The sequence below is a fragment of the Acomys minous genome (assembly GCF_964271855.1).
Source record: "Acomys minous genome assembly, chromosome: 3".
Classification (NCBI taxonomy): Eukaryota; Metazoa; Chordata; class Mammalia; order Rodentia; family Muridae; genus Acomys; species Acomys minous.
Genome location: NC_140485.1, coordinates 48,052,173 through 48,067,624, shown reverse-complemented (window position 1 = coordinate 48,067,624; position 15,452 = coordinate 48,052,173).

Genomic DNA, 15,452 nt, shown 5'->3' with positions numbered 1-15,452 from the left:
TTGTGCTCTACCCTATATTTGGCTGTTAGCCTCAGCATCTGTTTCGATCTACTGCTGTGTGAGTCCTCTCCGAGGACAGCTGTAGTAGACTCCTGTCTGCATGCATAGCAGAGTATCATTCGCAGTGTCAGAGGTTCTCTCTCTCCCGTGGATTGTTGTCTCAGGTTGGTCCAATTACTGGTTGGACGTTCCCTCAATCTCTGCTTTAATTTTATTCCTGCATATCTTGTAGGTATGTAGCTGATGGACAGCTGAGACTTCATATGTGTTCCCTAGTAAGAGGAGCGGGGGGCTATCTCTACCAAGGACTCTGCTGACTCCTTTTTGATCACTTCTCCCTGGTGGGGCTCCTTTTCCAGGCCACATGGAAAGAGGATGATATCAGTCCTGATATGAATTGATATGCTGGGGTCTGTTGGTAGGGAAGAGTGGATATTTCCCTTTTCAGAGTTGTAGGGGTGGGGGGATTGTAGAATCAGGATAACAGAGACACAAAAATAAATAATAATAAATAAATAAATGAGTAAGGAAAGTGGGTACAAATCACCAATTTTTGTGGAAAATTTTCCTTATTTTTCTAATATTTCAATTCTCTGCAAAAATAGTTTTCTTTCAATCCATTAGACATTTTTATAAGCAAGACATCTCAAGTAAATTGCCTCAAGTATGAATTTTTAAGCTATTATAATGTGATTATAATGTGCTAAAAATTCTGGTTACAAAGTTCAAGTGTAGTTTAACATTTTGAAAAGTAAATCTTTTAGTTTTCTCCCCCAAAATAGCACTCATGTAGTCAAATGATAACATTTAGATATGGTAACATTATGGATCCTCAAATTTTGTTACTAATTAAATAATTAATTAAATGTTACTAATTAAATTCCTCTGTCCTAACTACTGTTTATGAAAATTTTAAAAACATGGAGTAATTCACTCCATCTTTTTCATTGATGTTGCTTTTGATAACTCTGCCTGATTCTCTGTAAAATTCAGGAACAACCCATGAGCTAATCGCGTGGTTCTCTTACACCACAATCAGGCGATCCAGACGGTATAATCTAGGTAAACTATTCAAGGTAGGGAGAAGCTTTCTGTGACTGATTCTCTATGAGAACAGCAGGGTAAATTTTACCTGAGGAGGCAGTTGGAGCATGGTCAGAACAACACTAGTCAAATTGTCTTTATATGTACTTATTGAATGAAGTATTATACCTTGAACCGTATAGCAATCTGAAACAAGACAGCTTCAGGAATAGGAAGCAGTATACAGGAATGATCTGTGTGGCTACACTTTGTCATGGAGTGATGAGATATTCCCTTTATGTGGCTGAAGTTGTGCCTTGGAGCCACAAACTATGGTCATACTAAAGTTTATTCAAGGTATCTATTGTGCAGCCATTTTAAACATTCAATAGATGCCTTGCATATTTTATTCTCATTCTGTGTATCATGGTTAACAAAGACCCATAAAATGAAAAAGCTTAAACCTAATTATTTTCCCTAACAAGGTCGACCAATAGATTAATATGAAATGGAGTAAGAAAATTCAGACCTCTACATGTATAAAGCTTTATTAAAATCATAATTGCATATTTATTCAAATTATTTTTGTCTGTATTAAGAGCATTTTCTCTCATATAACGTGCACATATGGATGTAGTACTGATTAATGAAAGAAGAGGCTGTGAATTTTTTGGAGAGTAGGGAGAGGTATACAATACTAATACTAATTCTAATCCAAAGACAAACCTGATACTGTTATAACACTGCATTGAAAATCAAAAGACAGAACACATTCAAGGGAAACCAATGCGCTACAGTACAGTAACATGCTATGAACACTCAGATACAGTTGACATACAGCTTTGATCTTGACTGGGAACAAAAAAAATCTTTTAAAAAATGAGCTTCTTAAACTATTTATATCCACAGTTCTTTGTTACACTCCAACTCATTCCCTCAACCCCCCCTTTTTTTTTCTATGCTTCATGATTAAATATGTCGGTGGCCTTTGAGACTTTCCCACAGGCATGATAAACCATTCAGTGTTCCTGGCATTACTGAATATCTCATGTATTTTTTCTGCTTATAAATGTAATGTCTTTTTTTTCTGTAACAATGCCATTCATGTTATCTTTTAACATCCAAATGGCATGAGGAATGAGCTGTTTGTATTTGTGTCTGAAGAATGGAAGAATGCTTCAGACTGACAAGACTGTGACTAAGCACGAGCAGCACATGAAGACTCAGTTCTACACTTGTCCTTATAGATTGGCTAACCTCTCACTCACAAATGCAAGCAAAATTCCAGCACCCGTTGAATAGAAGGAAAGATGACATATTGGACAGAGATTTATTAGTGATGAAAATACCCTGAGAAACAACAGCTGAAAAAAAAAAGCATTAGCTTAGAAGGATATTGAGACCATATACAAAATGATTAAATACAAAAGAAAGCAAAGTAGATATAATGCATGTCCTTATTCCCTAAGTCTGCAGCTCAAGGCAATGAGGACTTCAATTCATTTAATATTTTATTTTATTCTTTCTCCACATTATATTTGTTTCTCTCCTTTAAATAGAAGTCTGGGATCATTCTATTAGTTGAAACTCTTCAGCATCTTTTTAAAATCAAAGCAACATTTAAAATTTTCTCCTGATATATGTTCTAGTTTTAAAATGACTAGTATTTTATTTAGCTATATTCATGTCAAATTCATAATTCTAATACCTGATTTTAATGGGATTATATGTGCATTTAAATTACATTTTTCTATTATACAGCAAAATAAACTTCAGTGGAATTTAGTAATTCAGTAGCAGATTTATTATTTCTCCTTATGATTATTGAGTCCTTCTCCTCTTCCTCTTCTTCATCCTCCTTTTCTTCCTCCTCACCCTTCATCTTCCTCTCTCTCTCTTTCTTTCTCTCTCTCTCCTGTCCTTCCTTTTTTCCTTCCTTTATTTATTCAATTTCCATTTTTTCTTTCTTGTTTTCTTTCTTAACAATGACTTATGTGTCCACGGCTGACGTCAAACTACAAAATATCCAGGGATGACATTGAACTTCTGAACTTCCAATCTTTACTTAGGTAGTAATGTAACTTTTAGGTGATGATGGGACATTAACCCAGAGTTTGTGCATGGAAGACAGACACACTGCTAACTAAGGTATATCCTCAGCCCTAATAATAGATTATCAATTGGAAACATATGTTTATCTGGTTATTATGATATGTATAGTGAATTAATATTAAAGTGTTAACATTAAGCAGCACATTGTATTGTCTATAAAGAAGCAGAATTATTTATACTGATGCACAATTTATATTCCTTATTAGTCCTCCACCACAATATACTGGCAACATATTAGTTTACATTTTAAGGATTTATTTTGAGAGTCTCAGAGCAGGGCACTCAGGTGTTAAGGCACATGGGGAGATGAAAATAATGGAAAACTATTCTCTTTCAGTCTTGGGGGACTGCTTTGCTAAATATAATAATAAGAGATTAGAAGGAAACGAAGTAGAAAAAAGGATGTATATTGGGGTATGGTAGCGCACAGCTTTAATTGCAGCATTTGCAAGGCAGAGGGAGACCCATGTCTAAGTCCAAAATCAGTCTGGTCTACAGAGCAAGTTTCAGGTCACCCAGGGCAACACAGAGCAACCATATCTTGAAAAAAACCAGAGAATATATTGTTATAGTAATATGTAACAAATTAGATTTAAAACTGAAATTAATCACAATGGAAAACAAATCAATGAAGTTTGAGTAAGGATTGAATTCATCAAGAGGATATAACAGCTTTAAATATATGTGTACTGATTTAGAATAAACCAAATTTCAAGCATCAAATACTGCAATGTGAAGATCACAGTACTTAGCCGATTAGAAGTGGTTGCTCTCAGTAGTACACTCTCATTATTAGATTTATATCCATAAACAAAAAGTAAATGATAAAGGGGAAATAAAAGCTAGATTATCATGTAATCAAAAACATAACAGAAACAAAGCATTTCACCACAATTCTAAAATGTAGACTACCTTTCAGCAGCACACTTAATATTTTACTGCACGAAGCAAAACATAGTAAATAAGTAAATAATTTATTATGATGTAAAACTAGAAATCAACAGCACAGCAAAGCACAGGACTTATACAAATTCACAGAAGTCAAACAATAAATGTTGAATGATGAATGAGTCTTTAAAACTAAAAATATTCCCAGAAGCAAATGAAATAATAATTACAAAAGCCACAACCTATAGATACAATGAATATAGGCAAAAAAGAAGTTTATACTAGAGATGCATTTATAAACAAAAATTAATGAAAAGACAATGTATGTGTAAAAGAGCTTGAGGCTATATGAGTCAGTTTGTAGGGAAAAATGATGCAACATTTTTATAAACTCAAAAAATAAAATAAAGAATTTTGCAAAAATTTAAATAAAGAATTCTCACAAATAATCTCAGAATGAAAACATGAGTATTCAAATCTCAAATCAGTAAACTGAAATATTAAAGATCAGGGCAAAATTAATAAAATATAAAGAAATAGAATAATATGAAGAATCAATGGAACAAATATTTGGTTCCTAGAGACAGTAAACAAGTAAAAAAAATTAGCTAAACCTAAAAAAAAAGGAGACTAATTAATAAAAATGCACAAGAGGTAAAGAAAATACAACAGATATTATTGGGGCATATTGGCAAATTAAACCTAGATAACACAAGAGGAAAACAAACAAACAATAAAACTATGCAATGATAAAAACCAGAACTTACAACTAAAATTTCCACATATGTAACTGTCATAAGTAGCTTAAAAATGGTTAATGCATTGGAATACATACAGTAATCATTTTAAATATATAAATATAAAAGTGTACTATCCATTTATCATTTATATATAGTTAATAAAATACAGACAGAGAGAATAAACTTATTTCCAATTCTACCACAAAAAGTAAAATTTTTAGGAATATGTTTAATCAAAGAGGAAAATGATTTATATATTGATGAAATGGTTGAAGACAAAGATATGGTATCAATTAAAAGAATGTTGAAAAAATGATCCTTGTTTCCAGAACACTTGATGTTGTTGATATCAAATTTCCTATCAAATTTTTCACATAAAGGCATCCATAAAATAAGATAGATTGTATTTGACTTAGAATTTTGTCCAAATATCATAATCAGAAATGTGAGTTACTTAAAAACTGATATAAAGGAAATATATCAGACCATACATAACCTTTTGAAAGTATATTAAAAATCTCTTCTCTTGATTTTGTTTTCTTTTAAAAAATAGATTAATGAAGAAAGTATTTTGGAAATATTTTATTGTATATAACAATGCATTATAGTTTTAAGCCATATTATAAAAATACTAATTGTTCAGGAATCTTGGTGAATGTTTAGGAACATATTCATATGTTTAAGAGTACTGCAGTAGTTTTTAAATATTATAGGAAAACCAAGAGAGAAAATTAGATCTGAGAAGTTGGTTTGAGAAAGTTTTGATCAAGCAAAATACCTACCTGTGAGCTGCAGCTGCACTCTATATCTCGGTCTCTGTATCTAGGACTGAAATGTGAATAGTGACGTGCCAGCATCTAGATCTGCTGGCCCAGGGGAGAACCGAGGATAATGGGTAGATCTGACCTCAGACCACCCTGCTAGGCCAGAGAAAGCCCCCGGGGCCAATGGCCATAGGTAGGGTCTCCAAAGCCCAGGGCACCCTATCTGGCTATACCTGCACTCACTCTGTCTGAGTTGAGGGTTACAGAGCACCAGTGTTAGTGTCTGATGGCTAAGTGGGGAGCCCTGAGTGAGGATCTGACTGCGAATAATACTGCCAATCCAGAGAGAGTCCCAGTGACCATGCTGGGGAGGAGGGACAAGCTGCTGTGGACACATTCTCTGGATACAGTGTGGTGCCTGCTTTCTCTAGATGAATGAACCAAGGTGCAACTGCCTGATCAAAGCAGGCAGAAGCCTTGACAACCATCACAGTCCAGCAGATGTGTGGTACCTGCTGGAGGATTGAACCAAGGCCTGAGGCCCACAGCAGCAAAGGGAAGAATCTTCAAAGCTCAGCCAAAGGCAGATAGTACCTACACTATATTGCATTGAACCTTGGGCTACACAATACCACCACCAACCTCTGCTGGTCCAGTGGGGTGCCCAGGGTGTGGAGCAAAGTCCCCGAAAGGTAAAACCAGGTCACCTGCCTGATCCAGGGAAGGGCTTCCCAATTCCCACAGATGAGAGGTCTCGACCTATAGACACTTACCAATGAAATGTTTTCAGTGACCAGTCAAGAACACCAAAGACTACTAAGGCCAGTGTAAAAACAGAAACAACAAACGCCAAAATAATATGGGCTCTCCAGAACCCAGTTATTCCAAAGAATTCAAACCTGGGAATTCAAACACAACTGAAGCACAAGAAAATGACCTCAAATCCTTAATAATGAAGATGATAATGAATAAAATCCATAAGCAAATACAGGAAGATGCGCCAAACAGATTGAGGACTTCACAGAGGTCATGACAGAAGTCTATAGAGAGGAAATAAAGAAATCAATGGAAGAAATTCAGGAAAATGCAAACAATCAGATCAAGGATATAAATAAAGTGGTTTATGGTCTGAAGATGAAAATATAAACAATGATAAAAGCCCAGACAGAAGAAAACCGGGACCAGAGAACTTAGAGAAGAAAACAGGAAATGTAGAGGTAATTTTTGCTAACAGAATAGATAAAAGAATCTTTGAAGTAGAAGATAAAATAGAAGAATTTGGTGCAACCACTAAAGAATACATTGAATGTGAAAAATTCCTAACACAAAACATCCAAGAAATCAAGGGCCATGAAAAGATGAAACCTACAGATAGTAGGAATTGAGGAAAGAGAAGATGTGACGTTCCAAGGCCCAGAAAATATTTTAAACAAAATCATAGATGAAAATTTCCCCAGTTTAAAGAAAGACAGGCATATGAGCATACAAAAGGACTACAGGACACCAAACAGAATAGACCACAAAGAAAATCCTCCTGCCTCATGATAATCAAAACACAAAATGCACAGAAAGAAGAAAAAATATTAAAAGCAGAAAGTGAAAAAATGGCAAGTAACATACAATGGCAAACCTATCAGAATTGCACGCAACTTCTCAGAAGGGACAATAGAAGCCAAATGGCCTGGGAAGAGGTCCTGAAAATCCTAAGAGACCACAGATGCAATTCCAGACTACTGTACCCAGTGAAAATATTAGTAACCATAAATTGAGAAAACAAGATATTCCATAACAAAAACAAATTCAAACAGTACATTTCTCCAAATACAGACCTACAGAAGTTACTAGAAGAACATTCCACCCCAAAGTAGCAAATTACAACCAGGATAACCAGAAATTCATAATTTCACTGTAGAAAAACATAATGAGATAAACACTCTACCACAACCAAGATCAAGATCAAGTTACTTAACAGTCACTGGTCATTAATATATTTCAACATCAATGGCCCCAATTATCCAATAAAAAACCACAGACTAACAGAATGGATGCATAAAAAAGACCCTACATTATTCTTCATTCAAGAAACACATCTCAGCCACAATGATGGACATTACCTCTGAGTGAAAGGCTGGAATATGTCTTCCAAGAAAACAGATAAAAGAAGCAAGCTGGTTTAGCCATTCTAATATCTAATACAATAGACTTTCAACCAAAATTAATCAAAAGAGATAAAGAATGATGCTTTATACTTGTCAAAGGAAAATTCAACCAAGATGACATCACAATTCGAACATCTGTGCCAATCATACTAGAACATCTACATTTGTAAAAGAAACCTTAATAAAACTTAAACCACACATTGATTCCCCATGCATTAATAGTGGGAGACTTCAACTCTCCACTTTCACCTGTCAACAAAACAGAAACTAAAATGAACAACAATGACACTAACCAATGTCAGGAATCAAATGTTATAACATATATCTACAGAACTTTTCACCCAAACACAACAGATTATACCTTCTTCTCAGACCTCACGGAACCTTCTCCAAAATTGACCATATATTAGGTCACATAGCAAGCCTCAACAGATACAAGAAGATTGAAATAATACCTTGTATCCTATCAGACCACCATGGGCTAAAGCTGGACTTCAACAACAAAAGAAATAACAAAAAGCCTACAAATACATGAAAACTGAAAACTCTCTACTCAATAACAACTGTGTCAGGGAAAAAATAAAGAAAGAAATTAAGGACTTATTAAAATTCAATGGAAATGAAGGTACCACATACCCCAAGTTATGGGACACATGGAAAGCAGTGCTAAGATGGAAGGTCACAGCACTAAGTGCCTTCATAAGGGGATTGGAAATATCTCATATAGGCAACTTAATGACACATCTGAAAGCCCTAGAATAAAAGAAGCAGACACCAAAGAGAAGTAGATTTCTAGAAATAATCAAACTCAGGGCTGAAATCAATAAATTAGAAACAGAGAGAATAATTCAAAAAATCACCAAAACCAGGAGCTGAATCTTTGAGAAAATCAACAGGATAAACAAATCATTAGCCAATCTAACTAAAAAGCAGAAAGACACTAACAAAATCAGAATTGAAAAGGGAGACATAACAACAGACACTGAAGAAATACAAAGAATATCAGGTCTTACTTCAAAAGCCTATTTGCCACAAAAATTTTAAATCTAAATTAAATGTACAATTTTCTTGATGGACTCCTCTTGCCAAAGCTGAATAAAGATCAGATAAACAAATTAAATAGTCCTGTTTCACCTACAGAAGTAGAAGAGGCATCAAAATTCTCCTAACCAATAAAAGCACAGGGCCTGATGGTTTCAGCACAGAATTCTACCAGATTGTCAAAGAAGAGCTAATACCGATGCTCGTCAAACTACTCCACAAAATAGAAATGAATGGAGCATCATCAAACTCACTCATTCTATGAGACCACAGTCACCTTTATATCTCAACCTCACAAAGACCCAACAAAGAAAGAGAATTTCAGACCATATTCTCTTTTGAATGTTGATGCAAAATATTCAATAAAATACTTGTAAACCGAATCCAAGAACACATCAAAGATATAATTTCCTATGACCAAGTAACTTTCATCTCAGTTATGCATGGATATTTCAGTATATGAAAATCCATCAATATAATCTATCATATAAACAAACTGAAAGAAAAAAAACCCAGAATATCATGTCCTTAGCTGCCGATAAAGCATTTGACAAAATCCAACACCTGTATCCTCGCATTCCTCACTACCTCCTGCTTCTCCCCTATTTCCATCCCCATATGCTCATAGGGTATCTAGTCTCTTCTTGGTAGCCTGCTATCATTTTCATGAGTGCCACCAGGCCTCCCCATCAAGAGGACGTGGTCAAATATGGGGCAACAGAGTTTGTTTGAAAGTCAGTCTCCACTCTCCACTCAACTGTGGAGAATGTGCTATTCATTGGATAGATCTGGGTAGGGGTTTGAAGTTTACTGCATGTATTGTCCTTGCCTGGTATCACAATTTGAGTTGATCAATGGAATTGAATCGAAGGCCTAGAAGTGAATCCACACACATATGGTCACGTGATTTTTGACAGAGACACCAAATCTATTCAATGGAAAGAGGATATCATTTTCAAAAAATTGTGCTGGTGTAACTGGATGTCTATATGCAAAAAAATGCATTTGTCACCATGTCCAAAACTCAAGTCCAAGTGTATGAAAGACCTGAACATAAAACCAGAGACACGAAATCAGGTAGAACAAAAAGTGTGGAAGAGCCTGGAACACATTGGCACAGGAGACAACTTACTGAACAGAACATCAACAGCCCAGGCCTTAACGTCAACAATTAATCAATAGGACCTCATGAGGCTGAGAAGCTTCTGTAAGGCAGGAAACACTCTCAACAGTACAAAGCGACAGCCTACAGACTAGGAAAAGATCTTCACCAACCCTTCATCTGACAAAGGTCTAAAATTAAAAAAAAAAAAAAAACTCAAGAAATTAAACACCACCAAACCAAACAACCCAATTGAGAAATGGGGCTCAGTCCAGGCTGGCCTCGAACTCGTGATCCTCCTGCCTCTGCCTCCTTCAGCAAATCCTACCAGTGTGCGCCACCACAACCTGCACTCTAGATGAGAGAAGCATGGGAGAATGGCAAAGTAGAAGGATCCAGAGGGTCCTAGAAACCTACAAGTAGAACATTATGAGAGGCAGATTTGGGCACAGGGGTCCCGCTCAAACTAAGGCACCAGCCAAAGACAATACAGGCGGTAAACCTTAAACCCCTACCCAGATCTAGACAATGGACAGAACACTCTCCACAGTAGAGTGGAGAGTGGGATATTACTTTCTCATATACTCTGGTGCCTCACCTTTGACCATGTCCCCAGGAGGGGGAGACCTGGTGGCACTCAGGAAGGACAGCAGGTTACCAAGAAGAGACTTGATACCCTATGAGCATATACAGGGGGAGGTAATCCCCCTCAGGAACAGTCATAGGGGAGGGGAATAAGGGAAAAGAGGAGGGAGGGAAGAATGGGAGGATACAAGGGATGGGATAACCATTGAGATGTAACAAGAATAAATTAATAAAGGAAAAAAAAAGAGAAATGGGGCTCAGGACTAAACAGAGAATTCTCAACAGAGGAATATCAAATGGCTGAGAAACACTTAAAGAAATGCTCATCCTTGTTAGTCATCAGAGAAATGCAAATCAAAAAGACACTGAGATTCCATCTTACACCCATCAGAATGGCTAAGATCAAAAACTCAAGTGACACCACATGTTGGCGAGGATGTGGAGATAGAGGAACACTCCTTCATTGCTGGTGGGAATGCAAACTAGTACAACCACTTTGGAAATCTATCTGGTGCTATTTCAGAAAACTGGGAATAGGGCTTCCTAAAGACTCAGCTATTCCACTCCTTGGAATATACCCAGAAGGTGCTCCAGCACACAACAAGGACATTCACCGAATTCTTACAGAGACTGTGATCAGCTCTAGATAGAGCCATAACAGACCCTGATATCAGACAGGCATTTACACTTCTCATGGCTAGGAGAATGCAAATACTGAATCTAAGAGAGCATTTAGATCATTAAAAGCACAAGGAGCCACATTAGAAGAATGGATAAGGGAGACACCTAATATTGGCTCTTAGGAACATCAAGCCAATATTATAGGACAAGCCATCATTAGAGGTCTCAGATATGAACACACCCAGTGCTTTAACTCTGATAAATTTGGAGATTTTCATAGTAATTGTAAGTTTAAAAGCTCTAGACCGCAAAATAGCAGGCACATTCATATTGAAGAAAATGGCACTCTTAGGAGAGAACAGGAGATTCTCATCCTGTGAGTAACGGTATGGCAAGACTTCCAGGGCGTTGTAGACACTGTGGGAAGGGAAACCATTGTTTTAGTGATTCCCAATACAAGAGAGACTTATGAGATAATCTCTTGCCACCAGGAAACAAAAGGAGGGGAGGTTAACTCAAGGCCCCATAGCAAATAATGTGAGCTGTTGTAGTTTGCTCAGCCAGGAGGTAACAAGCTTGCCTGAAGATAGAAACTAGGGCAAAGCTGCTCTAGTAGAAAGAACAGGTGTATTTGTGAGTACCGAAGACAGGTGTTTTGGCAATACTGAGTTGGCTGCGTGTTATGGAAAACAACAAGTAAAAGAAAAGCAATTAAAAAACAGAAATGGGGAAATGCTGTGGAAGTTTTGTTTTATATGTAAACATGTTATTGTTTTAATCTGAGGTGTGCAATGTGTAGCCAGGTCCAGTTTGTCCACAGCTGATAACTGCCTTCTGAACTGACATGTGATGTTTGTCAGTTGTGAACTACCTCCTGTGGGCATGATTGTCCATGGGGATAAAAACCAGACCCACAAGGATACTGAGCAATCAGAGAAAGACGAAGCATGCTGATACTTCCCACTGCTGCTCCTAGTTGCTGTTTATGCAGTTTGAAGATAAAAAAAAAAAATTGGAGTCATCCTGAAAGGAGAGTTGGATTTGTCCCAAATAACCCAATGATCATAAACATTAGGAAGCAGCTAAGGAAAACTGTGTCCTCTCTCCCCACTAACTTTTTTTCTCCTCTACTTGTTGTTGGATTGTTGGAAGGGATTGGCATGGAGTAGGGAGAAAGATATTTATGGAACTCAAAGTAAAAATAGTTCTTTATAAGTATGCAAACACATACTACTCCTGGGCATATAGCCAAAAGATACTCCACCATACCAAAATGCTCAACTATGTTCATAGCTACTTTATGCTTAATAATCTGAAAACAACCTACATGTCTCTCAGTGGAATTTTTTAGAAAAATAAACCATGGTAAATTTTTTAAAAGATTTATTTATTTATTTTATGTATGTGAGTACATTATCTGCATGTACACCTACATGGCAGAAGAGGGCACCAGATCGTGTCATAGATGGTTGTGAGCCACCATGTGGGTGCTGGGAATTGAACTTGGGACCTCTGGAAGAGCAGACAGTGCTCTTAACCTCTCAGCCATCTTTCCAGCCCATCCATGGTAAATTTATACAATGGAATACTACTCAGCTATTAAAAACAAGAAAATCTTGAAGTTTGTAGGCAAATGAATGGACCTAATAATGATCATTCTGACTGAAGTAACCCAGACCCAGAAAGACACAATGGTATATTCTCACTTATAAGTGGATATTAGCCCAACATAGATGTCCTCCCATTGAACAAGGTATTGTGATAGATGCTGATACTCACTGCTGTACTGCAGGTGGAGTGCTGAGAGTGATATGGAATAATGGGATGATTAAAGCACCCAGAAGGTTCAGGAGCCCCATAATGAGACCATCAAGTGCAGTGGATCTGGACCCAGAGTGGACCTGCACCAACCAAGGACTATACATTCAGTGACCCTAGATGCCTTGTTCAGATCTAGGCAATGGAAAGCTGGTTCTCCATAGTTGTGGGGAGAGGGGAGAATGCCCACGATATGAATTCTGGTACCCACTATTTGATCACTTCCCCTTGGTGGGGATGCCCAGCCAGAGGAAGGAGAAACAGGCTAATTGGATGAGACTTAAGCTGTGATCATATGTTGGAGGAGAAGGTCCCCTTCTGTCAGAGGTCTAACTAAGGGGAATAGGGGAGAAGAGGAATGGAGGGTGGGAATAGGAAGATACCAAGTGAAGGGATAACAATATGGATATACTATAAATAAATTGTAATACATTAACATTTTTAAAGACTGAAAAAATTTAAAGACACAGAAAGTTTGAAATGGTATAGCTTGTAGCAAAAGATAAATTTGCTTTAAGAGCATGACAGTGTCGGGCTCAATTAAGTGAGTGATGGTCAGGAAACACTGGTCAATTGCACACAATTCATCTGATTAAAGCAGAATGATGTGTGACATCTAAATTTTCTTAATATATGAGTGGAAAGGGTAATATACATTTTTAAGGGACAAAAAAAGCCTTCAGTGATTCTTGCATTAGTAGAACTTAAGTGATGATTCATTAAGTCATACTTCATTCATAAAATATAAGAATGATAAGTTACAAAGAAGGAAGAGGGCTGGATCTGAGATTATTTTCACAAATATTTTATTTGATCCAAGTAAGTAAAAAAGTCCATTTATCACTCCATGAAATAATAAAAGTTGACCCTTTCAAAATACTGTAGAAAGGAATATGTGTCCAAATAATGAGTACAGTAATTCCATAAGAAACATGACATTTAGTACATTTGTATATTTATTATTTTTATCAAAACATGTACAGTTTTGAAATATTATTAATGTTCTATGCCCTATAAACTTTGCTGATGCATTATAAAGAGGCTGATGTAGCTTCCCAGATTCTCCTGAGATCATATCACATCAACTCTTTGTCCACTAAACTTTCCATTTCTACACCATTTATTTTTATTTTAGTTTTGTTTATTTACATTATATCACAATTACAGCTTCACCTCTCCCCTTTTTTCCCAGTCTCTTTCTCTCCCATTGCTTCTCTCATCTCACCATCCCTTTCTCCTCAGAGACATGAATATCAACTCATTTTAACATATCAAGTTGGAACAGGTATAGATACCTCTTGTCCTACTGAAGCTAGACCCATGCAGATAAAATAGGGGAAAGAAATACAAAGGCAGGCAACATAGTCAGAGACAGCCCCAGCTTCTGCTGTTAGAGATCCCATATGAGGATCAAAGTGTCCATCTGTTACATATGAGGAGCGTGCCTATTATCTTCCCACACTTGCTTTTTGGTCGGTTGTTGAGTGTCTATGGGCCCAGGTTACTTGATTCTGTAGGTTTTTGTGCAGTGTCCTTGACCTCTCTGCCTCCTTCAATCTATAATTCTTCTCCTCCACAAGATTTCCTGAACTCTGTCTAGTTTCTGTCTGTGGGTCTCTGCAACTCTTTTCATCAGTTGCTGAAAGAAGCCTCTCAGGGCACACATGCTGGGATCCCATTTGCAAGTATAGCAGAATATCATTAATAGTGTCAGGGTTGGGGTTGCTCTCATGGCACATGTCTCAAGTTCGGCCAATCATTGGTTGGTCCTTCCCTCAATCTTTTTCCTCCTTCATCTTGTGGGCAGGGTAAATTGTGGTTATTTCCCTTTTTCCTTTCCAATTTTCTTAACTTGAAAATTATTTTCCAGTCTTTTAGCTACGTTCTATAAAGGGTTATCTTATTTTCTCAAAAAAAAAACTTTCATTGATTCGTTTCTTTGTTCTCTGTCTTGTTATTGTATTTATTTTAATTCTTAAGTTTCATTATTTCTTGTGATCTACTACTCTTGAGGGTGCTTGCCTTTTTTGTTCTAGAAATTTTAGGCATGCTGTTGAATTGCTAGGAGAAAATCTCTCCAATTTTTTTTTTCTGCAGGCACTTGTTATGAACTTTCCTCTTTCACTCCTTCCATGAGTTTGGGTATGCTGTGAATTTACTTTCACTGAATTCTAGAAAGTCTTTAATTGCTTTCTTTATTTCAGACTTGACTCTCTTTTATTCAGTTGAGAGTTTTTCTCTTTCCATGAGTTTGTTAGCTTTCTCTTGTGCTGAGAATAAAGTATATTCTTTTGTGTGTGGGTAAATTATTCTGTACATATGTGTTAGATCCATTTGATTCATAAGATATGTTAGTTATTTCTTTGTTCAGAATTTGTCTGGATGATGGTTCATTAGAGTAAACACTCTCTATCAATGTGCCAAATAGTTTTACTTCAGAATTATACCAGATTTTAAAGAGCAAACACCAATACTCCTCAAATCATTCCACAAAATAAAAGCAGAAGAAAAATTTCAAAATTCACTTTATGAGTCTACAGTCACCCTGATACCCAAACTACACAAAGATTTAACAAAAGAAAGAAAAGTGTAGATCAAT